This window comes from Cherax quadricarinatus, chromosome 96 (assembly GCF_038502225.1).
Source record: "Cherax quadricarinatus isolate ZL_2023a chromosome 96, ASM3850222v1, whole genome shotgun sequence".
Taxonomy (NCBI): domain Eukaryota; kingdom Metazoa; phylum Arthropoda; class Malacostraca; order Decapoda; family Parastacidae; genus Cherax; species Cherax quadricarinatus.
In genome coordinates this window covers 7,370,688-7,388,726 of record NC_091387.1, presented here as the reverse complement: position 1 = coordinate 7,388,726, position 18,039 = coordinate 7,370,688, and the positions used below count along the sequence as shown (strand labels likewise).

The window sequence follows — 18,039 nt, the reverse complement described above, 5'->3', positions numbered from 1 at the left end:
ATGTAAACAGCCATGTAAACAATGTAAACAGCCATGTAAACAATGTAAACAGCCATGTAAACAATGTAAACAGCCATGTAAACAATATAAACAGCCATGTAAACAATGTAAACAGCCATGTAAACAATGTAAACAGCCATGTAAACAATGTAAACAGCCATGTAAACAATGTAAACAGCCATGTAAACAATGTAAACAGCCATGTAAACAATGTAAACAGCCATGTAAACAATATAAACAGCCATGTAAACAATGTAAACAGCCATTTAAACAATGTAAAGAGCCATGTAAACAATGTAAACAGCCATGTAAACAATGTAAACAGCCATGTAAACAATGTAAACAGCCATGTAAACAATGTAAACAGCCATGTAAACAATATAAACAGCCATGTAAACAATGTAAACAGCCATGTAAACAATGTAAACAGCCATGTAAACAATGTAAACAGCCATGTAAACAATATAAACAGCCATGTAAACAATGTAAACAGCCATGTAAACAATATAAACAGCCATGTAAACAATGTAAACAGCCATGTAAACAGTCATGTAAACAATGTAAACAGCCATGTAAACAATGTAAACAGCCATGTAAACAATATAAACAGCCATGTAAACAATGTAAACAGCCATGTAAACAATATAAACAGCCATGTAAACAGCCATGTAAACAATGTAAACAGCCATGTAAACAATGTAAACAGCCATGTAAACAATGTAAACAGCCATGTAAACAGCTATGTAAACAGCCATGTAAACAATGTAAACAGCCATGTAAACAGCGTTTACAACAGCCAGTATATAAATGTTTGTCTTAAAACCGTCTTGCACAAAGGTGTAAATAATACGTAGAGTTTTACACGTAAATGATCCTTCCACACAAGTTATTTTCTAGGATCATCTGATACACATTGGTAGCTCCAATTCCTAGTATCATGAGCCTTTCAATAGCGTCAAGGGACACTGAGAATGATTTCCCATTTGAGATCTAAAATAGGGAAGTACCCATTTTCTGAGATCTGAAATAGGGAAGTACCCATTTTTTCAGATCTAAAATAAGGAAGTACCCATTTTGAGATCTAAAATAGGGAAGTACCCATATATAAAACAGGGAAATACCCATTTTGAGATCTAAAATAGGTAAGTACCCATTTTGAGATCTAAAATATGGAGTTACCCCATTCATTCACAGGCACGAGAGAGTAAGTTTATTCAGGTATACACAAACAGTTACATAGATCATCATACATAGCAGCGTATGTGTAGGGAACCTAGATTAATCCGAAATACTTACCAACACCTAAGTTCGTGGCAGTAACACACTTACTAACACCTAAGTTGATGGCAGTAACACACTTACCAACACCTAAGTTGATGGCAGTAACACACTTACCAACACCTAAGTTCGTGGCAGTAACACACTTACCAACACCTAAGTTCGTGGCAGTAACACACTTACCAACACCTAAGTTCGTGGCAGTAACACACTTACTAACACCTAAGTTGATGGCAGTAACACACTTACCAACACCTAAGTTGATGGCAGTAACACACTTACCAACACCTAAGTTGATGGCAGTAACACACTTACTAACACCTAAGTTGATGGCAGTAACACACCAACACCTAAGTTCGTGGCAGTAACACACTTACTAACACCTAAGTTGATGGCAGTAACACACTTACCAACACCTAAGTTGATGGCAGTAACACACTTACCAACACCTAAGTTGATGGCAGTAACACACTTACCAACACCTAAGTTGATGGCAGTAACACACTTACCAACACCTAAGTTGATGGCAGTAACACACTTACCAACACCTAAGTTGATGGCAGTAACACACTTACCAACACCTAAGTTGATGGCAGTAACACACTTACCAACACCTAAGTTGATGGCAGTAACACACTTACCAACACCTAAGTTGATGGCAGTAACACACTTACCAACACCTAAGTTGATGGCAGTAACACACTTACCAACACCTAAGTTGATGGCAGTAACACACTGTCTAGGTTCACTACGGTGTAGGTGGGTCCTGAAGTCACTGATCTTTCAGAGGTACACGTCAGTGTTGAAGTTGTGAATCCAAGGCGATCACAGATCTCTAAAACATCATTTAGCTTTAATATCACAGATCTAAACCACAGATCAAAGTTAAAATCACAGAATTCTGAAGTCTGGTTTAATTTTCTAAACACATTAAGCAGAGCACAGGTTAGATTTCATACCGTACAGTGTATACGCTTCCACCGAACACTTTATAAAGAATTTCCTGGAGATTTGTTATCTAATCTCTGATATTTAAGTTCACTGGGATATTTATAGAGCGTATTGCACGATATATTTTAGTTAAAAAACGGAAAAAAACGGAATAGCTCTATTTAGAAGGGGGAAATAGCGGAGGTGACAAGCGAGCATCCCAGAGGAACTCCACACAGCCCAGATGTTTGCCTACACTGTGGCAGCTCACTCAGGTATGTTGGGTCTGTGTGTGTGTGTGTGTGTGTGTGTGTGTGTTCACCTGTTTGTAGCTGCAGGGGTAGGTTCACAGCTCCTGGCCCCGCCTCTTCGCTGGTCGATACTAGGGCCACGCTCTCTCCCTGCTCCAAGAGCTTTATCGAACGACTTCTTGAAGCTATGTATGGATCCTACCTCCACTACATCGCTCTCCTAACATCCTTATGACTCATCTGTGTGTGTGTGTGTGTGTGTGTGTGTGTGTGTGTGTGTGTGTGTGTGTACATGCGTCACCCACACTCAAATATACCCTCAGGGTACTAAAAGCCTGCCCACTCCCTGTCGCACACACATGAACACACGCGCGTGCGATCACACACACACACACACACACACACACACACACACACACAACCTATTTATAACACCAGTTTCTGTATTTCAAAGTCACACTCCAGCAAACACGAGCACAAGAACCTAGGATCAGCAACACGAACTAGGAGCCAGACTAAGGTGACTAGCTCCTAACCAACACCAAACAACACTAGTATTTCTGCATCAGAAGGCAGGTGGCAGCTTAGTAATATTCACTGACTAGGAGAGAGAGAGTCATTAATAGCATGCGTCGTGAGGGGTCAGTTTTCAGTCGTGGGTGAATGGATGGATGAGCCTTAAGGAAGGTGAGTATAGCACGTTCCTGTGACCGGGACCTGATTGCGAGGTGGGCAGGTGGGCAGCCAGCTGGGAGGTGGGGGGTTTACAGGGTAGGTGGGGGGTTTAAGGGGGTGTTGGGTGGGTGTCCGCCTTGGTAGACACACAGGCACCTGGGTAAGACGACTGACTGGCTGACTGGTTGGCTGGCCAGGGAGGTAAGATTGTTGTTCTTCCCCACCACTATCACCACTACTACTACTATCACAAACCACTATCACCACTGCCACCACTATCACAAACTATCACCATCACTACCACCACCCGTGGATTTAAGAACACAGGAAAGAATGAGCACTACACCAGGCCTACTGGCCCTGCTAGATAGGTCCAAGTCACTGGCCCATGCTACTGGCCTAAGCTGGTCAGGTCCAAGCCACATCTACATAAGAAGGAAGTAGCACAAGCTAGTCAGGTCCATCTCACACTCATTCATGTATTTATCTAACCTATTTTTAAATTTACACAAGGTTCTAGCTTCAATAACGGTACTCGGGAGTTTGTTCCACTCATCCACAACTCTATTACCAAACCAGTGCTTTCCTATATCCTTTCTAAATCTATATATATTTTTTTCAACTCAAAACCATTGCTGCGAGTCCTGTCTTAGATATTTTTTTTATCCCATTTACATCCCCTTTATTTATTCTTGTTTTCCATTTATACACCGCAATCATATCCCCCTAATACCACGTCTTTCTAGAGAGTACAGATTCAGGGCCTCAGTCTATCCTTATAGGGAAGGTTTCTGATACATGGGATCAACTTCGTAATCCTCCTTTGTACGTTTTCCAGAGCATTTGTATCCATTCTGTAATACGGTGACCAGAACTGTGCAGTATAACCAAAGATATATAAATCCGAAGAATAATCTGGTCACAGACCAGGCCGCGGGGGCGTTGACCCCCGGAACGCTCTCCAGGTAATCTCCAGGTAAACTCCAGGTAAACTCCTGTTATACTTCTTGCTATGATGCCAAGAATTCTATTCGCTTTATTGCAAACACTGTTGTCATCGGTAAATTTACTGTTGTGAACAAGAAAGGGCCCAACACTGACCCCTGTGGAACACCGCTCGTGACACTTCTCCACGGTGGCCCGTGGCCTAAAGGCAAAAGCTCTCATTCACAAGGTGAGTGTCTGGGATTGATTCCCAGCAAGGGTTGAAACACTGGGCAATATTTCTATGCACTGGTTGTCTATGTTCACCCATCAATAAAATGGGTACCTGGGTGTTAGTGGACTGGTGTGGGTGGCATCCTGGGTGTTAGTGGACTGGTGTGGGTGGCATCCTGGGTGTTAGTGGACTGGTGTGGGTGGCATCCTGGGTGTTAGTGGACTGGTGTGGGTCGCATCCTGGGTGTTAGTGGACTGGTGTGGGTGGCATCCTGGGTGTTAGTGGACTGGTGTGGGTGGCATCCTGGGTGTTAGTGGACTGGTGTGGGTGGCATCCTGGGTGTTAGTGGACTGGTGTGGGTGGCATCCTGGGTGTTAGTGGACTGGTGTGGGTGGCATCCTGGGACAAAACTGACATAATTTGCGGGAAATGCTCAGCATAACAAGCAACTTTCTATACAGTAGGTGACTTTGGACCTGACTAACTTAGGCCAGTAGGTGACTTGGACCTGACTAGCTTAGGCCAGTAGGTGACTTGGACCTGACTAGCTTAGGCCAGTAGGTGACTTGGACCTGACTAGCTTAGGCCAGTAGGTGATTTGGACCTGACTAGCTTAGGCCAGTAGGTGACTTGGACCTGACTAGCTTAGGCCAGTAGGTGACTTGGACCTGACTAGCTTAGGCCAGTAGGTGACTTGGACCTGACTAGCTTAGGCCAGTAGGTGACTTGGACCTGCCTAGCTTAGGCCAGTAGGTGACTTGGACCTGCCTAGCTTAGGCCAGTAGGTGACTTGGACCTGCCTAGCTTAGTCCAGCAGGTGACTTGGACCTGACTAGCTTAGGCCAGTAGGTGACTTGGACCTGACTAGCTTAGGCCAGTAGGTGACTTGGACCTGACTAGCTTATGCCAGTAGGTGACTTGGACCTGCCTAGCTTAGGCCAGAAGGTGACTTGGACCTGCCTAGCTTAGGCCAGAAGGTGACTTGGACCTGCCTAGCTTAGGCCAGTAGGTGACTTGGACCTGCCTAGCTTAGGCCAGTAGGTGACTTGGACCTGACTAGCTTAGGCCAGTAGGTGACTTGGACCTGCCTAACTTAGGCCAGTAGGTGACTTGGACCTGACTAGCTTAGGCCAGTAGGTGACTTGGACCTGCCTAGCTTAGGCCAGCAGGTGACTTGGACCTGCCTAGCTTAGGCCAGCAGGTGACTTGGACCTGCCTAGCTTAGGCCAGTAGGTGACTTGAACCTGACTAGCTTAGGCCAGTAGGTGACTTGGACCTGACTAGCTTAGGCCAGTAGGTGACTTGGACCTGCCTAGCTTAGGCCAGTAGGTGACTTGGACCTGACTAGCTTAGGCCAGTAGGTGACTTGGACCTGCCTAGCTTAGGCCAGTAGGTGACTTGGACCTGCCTAGCTTAGGCCAGTAGGTGACTTGGACCTGCCTAGCTTAGGCCAGTAGGTGACTTGAACCTGTCTTGCATGGGCCAGTAGGCAACTTGAACCTGCCTAGCATGGACCAGTAGGTAACTTTTACCTGCCTAGCATGGGCCGGTAGGTAACTTGTGCCTGCCTAGCATGGACCAGTAGGTAACTTTTACCTGCCTAGCATGGGCCGGTAGGTAACTTGAACCTGCCTAGCATGGACCAGTAGGTAACTTGAACCTGCCTAGCATGAACCAGTAGGTAACTTGTGCCTGCCTAGCATGGGCCAGTAGGTAACTTGAACCTGCCTAGCATGGGCCAGTAGGTAACTGGGACGTGCCTAGCATGAACCAGTAGGTAACTTGTACCTGCCTAGCATGGACCAGTAGGTAACTTGTACCTGCCTAGCATGGGCCAGTAGGTAACTTGAACCTGTCTAGCATGGACCAGTAGGTAACTTGTACCTGCCTAGCATGGACCAGTAGGTAACCTGAACCTGCCTAGCATGGACCAGTAGGTAACTTGTAGCTGCCTAGCATGGACCAGTAGGTAACTTGAACCTGCCTAGCATGGACCAGTAGGTAACTTGAACCTGCCTAGCATGGACCAGTAGGTAACTTGAACCTGCCTAGCATGGACCAGTAGGTAACTTGAACCTGCCTAGCATGGACCAGTAGGTAACTTGTACCTGCCTAGCATGGGCCAGTAGGTAACTTGTACCTGCCTAGCATGGACCAGTAGGTAACTTGTACCTGCCTAGCATGGGCCAGTATGTAACTTGAACCTGCCTAGCATGGACCAGTAGGTAACTTGAACCTGCCTAGCATGGACCAGTAGGTAACTTGTACCTGCCTAGCATGGGCCAGTATGTAACTTGAACCTGCCTAGCATGGGCCAGTAGGTAACTTGTACCTGCCCAGCATGGGCCAGTAGGTAACTTGTACCTGCCTAGCATGGACCAGTAGGTAACTTGAACCTGCCTAGCATGGACCAGTAGGTAACTTTTACCTGCCTAGCATGGGCCAGTAGGTAACTTGTACCTGCCTAGCATGGGCCAGTAGGTAACTTGTACCTGCCTAGCATGGGCCAGTAGGTAACTTGTACCTGCCTAGCATGGGCCAGTAGGTAACTTGTACCTGCCTAGCATGGGCCAGTAGGTAACTTGTACCTGCCTAACATGGACCAGTAGGCAACTTGTACCTGCCTAACATGGACCAGGAAGTAACTTGTACCTGCCTAGCATGGACCAGTAGGTAACTTGTACCTGCCTAGCATGGGCCAGTAGGCAACTTGTACCTGCCTAGCATGGACCAGTAGGTAACTTGTACCTGCCTAGCATGGGCCAGTAGGTAACTTGAACCTGTCTAACATGGACCAGTAGGTAACTTGTACCTGCCTAGCATGGGCCAGTAGGTAGCTTGAACCTGCCTAGCATGGACCAGTAGGTAACTTGTACCTGCCTAGCATGGACCAGTAGGTAACTTGTACCTGCCTAGCATAGACCAGTAGGTAACTTGTACCTGCCTAGCATGGGCCAGTAGCTAACTTGTACCTGCCTAACATGGACCAGTAGGTAACTTGTACCTGCCTAACATGGACCAGTAAGTAACTTGTACCTGCCTAGCATGGGCCAGTAGGTAACTTGTACCTGCCTAGCATGGGCCAGTAGGTAACTTGTACCTGCCTAGCATGGGCCAGTAGGCAACTTGTACCTACCTAACATGGACCAGTAGGTAACTTGTACCTGCCTAGCATGGGCCAGTAGGCAACTTGTACCTGCCTAGCATGGACCAGTAGGTAACTTGTACCTGCCTAGCATGGACCAGTAGGCAACTTGTACCTGCCTAGCATGGACCAGTAGGTAACTTGTACCTGCCTAGCATGAACCAGTAGGTAACTTGTACCTGCCTAGCATGGACCAGTAGGCAACTTGTACCTGCCTAGCATGGACCAGTAGGTAACTTGTACCTGCCTAGCATGGACCAGTAGGTAACTTGTACCTGCCTAGCATGGACCAGTAGGTAACTTGTACCTGCCTAGCATGGACCAGTAGGTAACTTGTACATGCCTAGCATGGACCAGTAGGTAACTTGTACCTGCCTAGCATGGACCAGTAGGTAACTTGTACCTGCCTAGCATGGACCAGTAGGTAACTTGTACCTGCCTAGCATGGACCAGTAGGTAACTTGTACCTGCCTAGCATGGACCAGTAGGTAACTTGTACCTGCCTAGCATGGACCAGTAGGCAACTTGTACCTGCCTAGCATGGACCAGTAGGTAACTTGTACCTGCCTAGCATGGACCAGTAGGTAACTTGTACCTGCCTAGCATGGACCAGTAGGTAACTTGAACCTGCCTAGCATGGACCAGTAGGTAACTTGTACCTGCCTAACATGGACCAGTAGGTAACTTGTACCTGCCTAGCATGGACCAGTAGGTAACTTGAACCTGCCTAGCATGGGCCAGTATGTAACTTGTACCTGCCTAGCATGGACCAGTAGGTAACTTGTACCTGCCTAGCATGGACCAGTATGTAACTTGAACCTGCCTAGCATGGGCCAGTATGTAACTTGTACCTGCCTAGCATGGACCAGTAGGTAATTTGTACCTGCCTAGCATAGGCCAGTAGGTAACTTGTACCTGCCTAGCATGGGCCAGTATGTAACTTGAACCTGCCTAGCATGGACCAGTAGGTAACTTGTACCTGCCAAGCATGGACCAGTAGGTAGCTTGAACCTGCCTAGCATGGGCCAGTAGGTAACTTGTACCTGCCTAGCATGGACCAGTAGGCAACTTGTACCTGCCTAGCATGGACCAGTAGGTAACTTGAACCTGCCTAGCATGGGCCAGTAGGTAACTTGTACCTGCCTAGCATGGACCAGTAGGTAACTTGTACCTGCCTAGCATGGGCCAGTAGGTAACTTGTACCTGCCTAGCATGGGCCAGTATGTAACTTGTACCTGCCTAGCATGGACCAGTAGGTAACTTGTACCTGCCTAGCATGGACCAGTAGGTAACTTGTACCTGCCTAGCATGGACCAGTAGGTAACTTGAACCTGTCTAGCATGGACCAGTAGGTAACTTGAACCTGCCTAGCATGGACCAGTAGGCAACTTGTACCTGCCTAGCATGGACCAGTAGGTAACTTGAACCTGCCTAGCATGGACCAGTAGGTAACTTGAACCTGCCTAGCATGGACCAGTAGGTAACTTGAACCTGCCTAGCATGGACCAGTAGGTAAGTTGAACCTGCCTAGCATGGACCAGTAGGTAACTTGTACCTGCCTAGCATGGACCAGTAGGCAACTTGTACCTGCCTAGCATGAACCAGTAAGCAACTTGTACCTGCCTAGCATGGGCCAGTAGGTTAACTTGTACCTGCCTAGCATGGACCAGTAGGTAACTTGTACCTGCCTAGCATGGACCAGTAGGTAACTTGTACCTGCCTAGCATGGACCAGTAGGTAACTTGTACCTGCCTAGCATGGACCAGTAGGTAACTTGTACCTGCCTAGCATGGGCCAGTAGGCAACTTGTACCTGCCTAACATGGACCAGTAGGCAACTTGTACCTGCCTAGCATGGGCCAGTAGGCCTGCTGCAGCACTCCTCCTCAAGATCAATAAACCCAACAATACACCAATCAACTGGCTATTTATTTCCTGACGAATAAAACACGAACAACGAAAGTAAACAAGAGAATATTTAAGTTTTAATTGTAAACACCAGCCAGAGAGAGGCGCTGGTGCCTCTGCTGTTTCTCGTCCGCCTAGTGACCCTTGTGGCTTTAGCGCTTAACTATGATTATTATAATAATTACGGACGAAACTATGCGGTAAAGTCTTAAGTTTAACTTTCTGACAACGTTTCGGTCCGATTTGAACCATCATAAGAACATAAGAAAGGAGGAACACTGCAGCAGGCCTACTGGCCCATTCGAGGCAGGTCCAAGTCTCCTACCGGCTTAAGTCAATGCCCCCAACCTAGTCAGGTCAAGTCACATTCACTTTAGAAACCAGTAATATTATTACGATTATTATTACTGTTATTATTACTATTATTATTATTCAGAAGGAAGAACTAAACCCGCAGGAGCCCTACGACGCTTGGTGAATGGAAGAGGCAATGAGCTTTGATGGAGCTCCAGATTCCCCCTGGACCAAAATCCCCAGAGCGGCCTCCCGCATGCGGAGGATTATGTTGTGAGGTGCGGCAGGAGGTGTGGGTGCGGCCGGGCCTGGCATCCGCATGCGCCTGCGGGTGTGGGGGGCACTGCTGGGCAGCCTACCTGGGCCGTGCCCCTGGCTCACCTTCTGGCGGGGTATGTGCTGCTACCACTCCACTACTCTCACTCTAACAGGGTACAGCTCTATAAACACAAGCTCTACACTGAGTGAAACAGGGTACAGCTCTACACTGAGTGAAACAGGGTACAGCTCTACAAACACAAGCTCTACACTGAGTGAAACAGGGTACAGCTCTACAAACACAAGCTCTACACTGAGTGAAACAGGGTACAGCTCTACACTGAGTGAAACAGGGTACAGCTCTACACTGAGTGAAACAGGGTACAGCTCTACACTGAGTGAAACAGGGTACAGCTCTACACTGAGTGAAACAGGGTACAGCTCTACATTGAGTGAAACAGGGTACAGCTCTACAGAGTGAAACAGGGTACAGCTCTACACTGAGTGAAACAGGGTACAGCTCTACACTGAGTGAAACGGTACAGCTCTACACTGAGTGAAACAGGGTACAGCTCTACACTGAGTGAAACGGTACAGCTCTACACTGAGTGAAACAGGGTACAGCTCTACACTGAGTGAAACAGGGTACAGCTCTACACTGAGTGAAACAGGGTACAGCTCTACACTGAGTGAAACAGGGTACAGCTCTACACTGAGTGAAACAGGGTACAGCTCTACACTGAGTGAAACAGGGTACAGCTCTACACTGAGTGAAACAAGGGATGGATAACTAGAACCTTTAAAACAAGGGATGCCAAGCCACTGACGATCATTTTTAAGTCACTTGTGGAATACTGTTGTACTCTAACAGCCACTTTCAAGCCAGGTGAAAGTACAGATCTGTAGAAAGTACAGAGAACTTTCACTGCTCATCTAAGTTCAGTCAAGCACCTTAATTACTGGGAACGTTTGAAGAACCTTGACCTATACTCCTTGGAACACAGGCGAGAAAGATACATCATAATTTACACCTGGAGAATCCTAGAGGGACTGGTCCCAAATCTGCACACAGTATCACTCCCTATGAAAACAAGACACGTCAGACGGTGCAATATACACCAGATGAAAAGGAGGAGTGTTATGAGTACACTAAGAGACAACACAATAAGTGTCAGGGGCCCAAGACTGTTCAACTGCCTCCCAGCATACATAAGAGGGTTACCAATAGATAGCTGGTTGTGTTCAAGACCCCTGGCTGTGTTCAAGATCCCTGGCTGTCTTCAAGACCCCTGGCTGTCTTCAAGACCCCTGGCTGTCTTCAAGACCCCTGGCTGTCCTCAAGACCTCTGTCTTCAAGACCCCTGGCTGTCTTCAAGACCCCTGACTGTCTTCAAGACACCTTGTCTTCAAGACCCCTGACTGTCTTCAAGACCCCTGACTGTCTTCAAGACCCCTGGTTCTCTTTAAGACCCCTGACTGTCTTCAAGACCAATGTCTTCAAGGCCCCTGGCTGTCTTCAAGACCCCTGACTGTCTTCAAGACCCCTGGCTGTCTTCAAGACCCCTGACTGTCTTCAAGACCCCTGTCTTCAAGGCCCCTGGCTGTCTTCAAGACCCCTGGCTGTCTTCAAGACCCCTGACTGTCTTCAAGACCCCTGACTGTCTTCAAGACCCCTGACTGTCTTCAAGACCCCTTGTCTTCAAGACCCCTGACTGTCTTCAAGACCCCTGGTTGTCTTTAAGACCCCTGACTGTCTTCAAGACCCCTGACTGTCTTCAAGACCCCTGGTTGTCTTTAAGACCCCTGACTGTCTTCAAGACCCCTGGCTGTCTTCAAGACCCCTGGCTGTCTTCAAGACCCCTGGTTGTCTTTAAAACCCCTGGCTGTCTTCAAGACCCCTGGCTGTCTTCAAGACCCCTGTCTTCAAGATCCCTGGTTGTCTTCAAGACCCCTGGCTGTCTTCAAGACCCCTGGTTGTCTTTAAGACCCCTGACTGTCTTCAAGACCCCTGATTATCTTCAAGACCCCTGGCTGTCTTCAAGACCCCTGGCTGTCTTCAAGACCCCTGGCTGTCTTCAAGACCCCTGGCTGTCTTCAAGACCCCTGGTTGTCTTCAAGACCCCTGGCTGTCTTCAAGACCCCTGACTGTCATCAAGAGGGAGCTGGACAGGCACCTAAAGTCAGTACCTGACCAGCCGGGATGTGGTTCCTACGTTGATTTGTGTGCTACAGGCAGTAGCAGCCTGAGTGATCAGGTCTTGATCCACCACCACGAGGCCTGGTCATGGACCAGGCAGAGGGGGCGTTGACCCCCTGGAACACCTTCCACGTAGAATAATCAGCTACATCAATGAAGGTGACATCAACATATACATCAATGAAGTGGCTACTCTGCGCCTCTCACATCCATCCTGTGGAAGGTAGCACAAGACCATGTGGAAACACAATAGGCCTAGGAACTAGGCCCCAAAAGGGTTACCAGAACTACATCTGGATTTATATGTACACTTCACTTATCTGTTACAAGAAAATTGCTTAATATATCTATCTTATTTTAATTAATATATCTATCTTATTTTAATTAATATATCTATCTTATTTTCATTAATATCTTGATATGTCTCATAGGTTATTATACTATCGCTATATTCCTCAATAAGTGGACAATTAAGCACATAGTGTTCAAAATAGTGACCATAGGACTGGCCACATACTTTGTATTTAGTTGGATCATCATCTGTGTGTGTCCCAAACTGTCAGAAGTACTTGTAACCAAGTCTAAGTCAGGCTACTACAACATCACACTGTCAGAAGTACTTGTAACCAAGCCTAAGTCAGGCTACTACAACATCACACTGTCAGAAGTACTTGTAACCAAGTCTAAGTCAGGCTACTACATCATCACACTGTCAGAAGTACTTGTAACCAAGTCTAAGTCAGGCTACTACAACATCACACTGTCAGAAGTACTTGTAACCAAGCCTAAGTCAGGCTACTACAACATCACACTGTCAGAAGTACTTGTAACCAAGTCTAAGTCAGGCTACTACAACATCACACTGTCAGAAGTACTTGTAACCAAGTCTAAGTCAGGCTACTACAACATCACACTGTCAGAAGTACTTGTAACCAAGCCTAAGTCAGGCTACTACAACATCACACTGTCAGAAGTACTTGTAACCAAGTCTAAGTCAGGCTACTACAACATCACACTGTCAGAAGTACTTGTAACCAAGTCTAAGTCAGGCTACTACAACATCACACTGTCAGAAGTACTTGTAACCAAGCCTAAGCCAGGCTACTACAACACCACACTGTCAGAAGTACTTGTAACCAAGCCTAAGCCAGGCTACTACATCACACTGTCAGAAGTACTTGTAACCAAGCCTAAGTCAGGCTACTACAACATCACACTGTCAGAAGTACTTGTAACCAAGCCTAAGTCAGGCTACTACAACATCACACTGTCAGAAGTACTTGTAACCAAGTCTAAGTCAGCCTACTACAACATCACACTGTCAGAAGTACGTACTTGTAACCAAGCCTAAGCCAGGCTACTACAACATCACACTGTCAGAAGTACTTGTAACCAAGTCTAAGTCAGGCTACTACAACATCACACTGTCAGAAGTACTTGTAACCAAGCCTAAGTCAGGCTACTACATCATCACACTGTCAGAAGTACTTGTAACCAAGCCTAAGTCAGGCTACTACAACATCACACTGTCAGAAGTACTTGTAACCAAGCCTAAGTCAGGCTACTACAACATCACACTGTCAGAAGTACTTGTAACCAAGCCTAAGCCAAGCTACTACAACATCACACTGTCAGAAGTACTTGTAACCAAGTCTAAGTCAGGCTACTACAACATCACACTGTCAGAAGTACTTGTAACCAAGCCTAAACTTGTAACCAAGCCTAAGTCTGGCTACTACAACATCACACTGTCAGAAGTACTTGTAACCAAGCCTAAGTCTGGCTACTACAACATCACACTGTCAGAAGTACTTGTAACCAAGCCTAAGCCTGGCTACTGCAACATCACACTGTCAGAAGTACTTGTAACCAAGCCTAAATCAGGCTACTACAACATCACACTAAGCCTGTCCACTACAACATCAGTGTTCACACTGCACGTTGCACCATAAACATACTTATCTACGTTCATGTTATCATAGTGGGTTATAGATCTACTCAGACTTCTAATTGTATTCCTATACAATTACTTTCATTATTTACTTCTCTCCTAATATTATTCCTAATGCTAGACACATATATACCAAAGTTATATTCTACATTCTCCTTCTGGGTACTCTTCTTGGCTAACATATCAACTTTATCATGAAGGAGTAATCCAATGTGTGATGGGATCCATAGCAATTGTACATTAATTCCTTTGTCCCTAATTTTTGAGTATCTATACATGGCTTCTCCAATGAGCATGTTGTTGGAGTCATTATATGAGTCAAGAGCCTTCAATGATGACATAGAATCAGTAATGATGATAGAGTCAAGCTCAGTGTCATAGGTTAGCTTTAGCGCCATTAGGATTGCAAACAATTCAGTTTGCAGTGTAGACGCCCAGTTGTTAATTCTTATGCCTAACTCAACAAATTTATTATGGTTCTTAACAAGGGAGGTGGCAACAAGAGCAGATGCAGCCCTGCCAGAAGACTCCTGCTGGAGGTGGCAACAAGAGCAGATGCAGCCCTGCCAGAAGACTCCTGCTGGAGGTGGCAACAAGAGCAGATGCAGCCCTGCCAGAAGACTCCTGCTGGAGGTGGCAACAAGAGCAGATGCAGCCCTGCCAGAAGACTCCTGCTGGAGGTGGCAACAAGAGCAGATGCAGCCCTGCCAGAAGACTCCTGCTGGAGGTGGCAACAAGAGCAGATGCAGCCCTGCCAGAAGACTCCTGCTGGAGGTGGCAACAAGAGCAGATGCAGCCCTGCCAGAAGACTCCTGCTGGAGGTGGCAACAAGAGCAGATGCAGCCCTGCCAGAAGACTCCTGCTGGAGGTGGCAACAAGAGCAGATGCAGCCCTGCCAGAAGACTCCTGCTGGAGGTGGCAACAAGAGCAGATGCAGCCCTGCCAGAAGACTCCTGCTGGAGGTGGCAACAAGAGCAGATGCAGCCCTGCCAGAAGACTCCTGCTGGAGGTGGCAATAAGAGCAGATGCAGCCCTGCCAGAAGACTCCTGCTGGAGGTGGCAACAAGAGCAGATGCAGCCCTGCCAGAAGACTCCTGCTGGAGGTGGCAACAAGAGCAGATGCAGCCCTGCCAGAAGACTCCTGCTGGAGGTGACAACAAGAGCAGATGCAGCCCTGCCAGAAGACTCCTGCTGGAGGTGGCAACAAGAGCAGATGCAGCCCTGCCAGAAGACTCCTGCTGGAGGTGGCAACAAGAGCAGATGCAGCTCTGCCAGAAGACTCCTGCTGGAGGTGGCAACAAGAGCAGATGCAGCCCTGCCAGAAGACTCCTGCTGGAGGTGGCAACAAGAGCAGATGCAGCCCTGCCAGAAGACTCCTGCTGGAGGTGGCAACAAGAGCAGATGCAGCCCTGCCAGAAGACTCCTGCTGGAGGTGGCAACAAGAGCAGATGCAGCCCTGCCAGAAGACTCCTGCTGGAGGTGGCAACAAGAGCAGATGCAGCCCTGCCAGAAGACTCCTGCTGGAGGTGGCAACAAGAGCAGATGCAGCCCTGCCAGAAGACTCCTGCTGGAGGTGGCAACAAGAGCAGATGCAGCCCTGCCAGAAGACTCCTGCTGGAGGTGACAACAAGAGCAGATGCAGCCCTGCCAGAAGACTCCTGCTGGAGGTGGCAACAAGAGCAGATGCAGCCCTGCCAGAAGACTCCTGCTGGAGGTGGCAACAAGAGCAGATGCAGCTCTGCCAGAAGACTCCTGCTGGAGGTGGCAACAAGAGCAGATGCAGCCCTGCCAGAAGACTCCTGCTGGAGGTGGCAACAAGAGCAGATGCAGCCCTGCCAGAAGACTCCTGCTGGAGGTGGCAACAAGAGCAGATGCAGCCCTGCCAGAAGACTCCTGCTGGAGGTGACAACAAGAGCAGATGCAGCCCTGCCAGAAGACTCCTGTTTAGATCCATCAGTGTATATAACTTGTGATAACTTATTACTACCAGTTAGGTGAGAAATTTCTTCTTGAGCAGTTGCTCTAACAAGAGATTTAATGTTGAATTAGACACATGTGCAACTCTTGGGTATCTTTATTGAGGAAACGTTTCGCCACACAGTGGCTTCATCAGTCCATACAAAGGAGAAACTTGAAGAACAGGAGGAGAATGAGGTAATCAGTCCCTCAGCCTTGAGTCGATGTGGTCAGTCCATCATTCTTGAATAGAAGGGACTGATTACCTCATTCTCCTCCTGTTCTTCAAATTTCTCCTTTGTATGGACTGATGAAGCCACTGTGTGGCGAAACGTTTCCTCAATAAAGATACCCAAGAGTTGCACATGTGTCTAATTCAACAACATGTCGGTTCTCTGAACCATTCATCTACACGTGGTTTAAGGAAGGTATTACTAGCAATCAGCTTCTTGGGAGGGACTTGCAGGTATGTGATATTAAATGAACACATCTTCCATGGAGGGGTGAAATGCTCTTGTTTCCTACAGTGATACAGTTCATGCAGGTTATAAAACTTAATGCAATGGCACGTTTTCACAATCCATTTAGATCCGTGTGTATTTACTTCTAGACATTTAGTAAGGTTCATTGTGACAGAGTCTGGTTCATTTCTTAACATTCTAACCATACCATTTCTTAAAATTCTAACCATAAAAACTTGCATTTGTGGTCACAGTGGTGGCCTATGCCAACCTTCCTATGGTGTAGAAATATACCTAGTTGGACGAATCTTATTGTGGCTAGCTGGTCCATTGGCTAACGCGATGGTCTGGAGTTTTAACATTCTAATACCAAGTACAGTGTTAATCTCAACAATCCTATCACTGATACTAGAAATACCAAGCTCCTTCCTCATATTAAGAACCTTTGTACATTTGGGACAACCAAGAATATTTCTGAGAGCTCCATTTTGCATTTAACTTCAAGGGTCGGAGAGAACTTTCTCTAGCTAATATCAACATGGGAGCAGCATAATGACGGACCTAACACAGGCTATGTACATCATTCTCACATTAGCACCATAAGATAAGATAGGACTGTCTAACTTATTTCCATTGGGGTCCTTAATCTCGTCCCCCAGGATGCGACCCACACCAGTCGACTAACACCCAGGTACCTATTTGCTGCTAGGTGAGCAGGACAACAGGTGTAAGGAAACGTGTCGAAAGTTTCCACCCGCCGGGAATCGAACCCGGGCCCTCCGTGTGTGAAGCGGGAGCTTTAGCCACCAGGCCACAGGTGTTCATAGTTGGGGTTGTAGCCAGAAACAGCTTAGAGAGCATTTAGCCTAGCTTTGCATTTCTTGTTTTAGTTGTGGTATAGTGGATTTATGGAAGGGTATATCTACACGAAGATATCTAAGTTTTAACGTAGCTAATGATTTCACCCTGCAAACATGGGTGGGGGATGTCGTTTGCTTGTTAATATTTTTGCTTTAGAAGATATTATGAGGCCTAATCAATTACAAATTGCTTGAACTTCATTAAGAATGGTACTCATCTTATGCCCTGTTGTATGGATCATGATATCATCAGCATAGCTTATAGCTATATGTTTAGGTGAGGCAGGTAGAGCATTTAGGAGAGCATTAATCAGAATATTAAATAGCATGGGACTAAGAACTCCTCCCTGCGGTGTACCTAAAGACATTTCTTTAGACTCACTTCTGAAGCCTTGGTAAAGGACAGAGGATACTCTATTTGACAGGTATCCTATTATCCAGCAGAGTAAGCTACCACCAATATTCATTTTGGCTAGTTCATGTAGTATAACGGTTCTGTTCGCAATATCAAATGCAGATTTTAGATCAAGAAAAGTGGTAAAACTAGTAGAGGTGTGTGCAGTGAGAAAGGTGGAAATACAGTTCTGCACACTTTTACTTTTCATGAACCCATAGAGGTAGGGGGAAAGTTGGTGTCTGATTCTGTAGTACAGTCTGTTAAGTATCATTCTTTCAAAAGTTTTACAAAGACAACTAGTTAAGGAGATTAGTCTAAAA

The 18,039-nt window shown here is 46.7% G+C and overlaps 1 protein-coding gene across 4 annotated transcripts in view; it reads right to left on the bottom strand.

Moving 5' to 3' along the window:
* Positions 1–18,039, bottom strand: part of LOC128701759 (uncharacterized) — a 108,439-nt gene that overhangs the window by 51,239 nt on the left and 39,161 nt on the right. The window contains exon 1 of one of the 4 annotated variants that reach the window (XM_053795677.2): positions 1,986–2,483. The exons of the other annotated variants lie outside the window; for them this stretch is intronic. The gene's annotated coding sequence lies outside the window, so the exon portion shown is untranslated. Of the gene's footprint in view, positions 1–1,985; positions 2,484–18,039 lie in introns of those variants that run through there. 4 annotated transcript variants of the gene reach the window in all.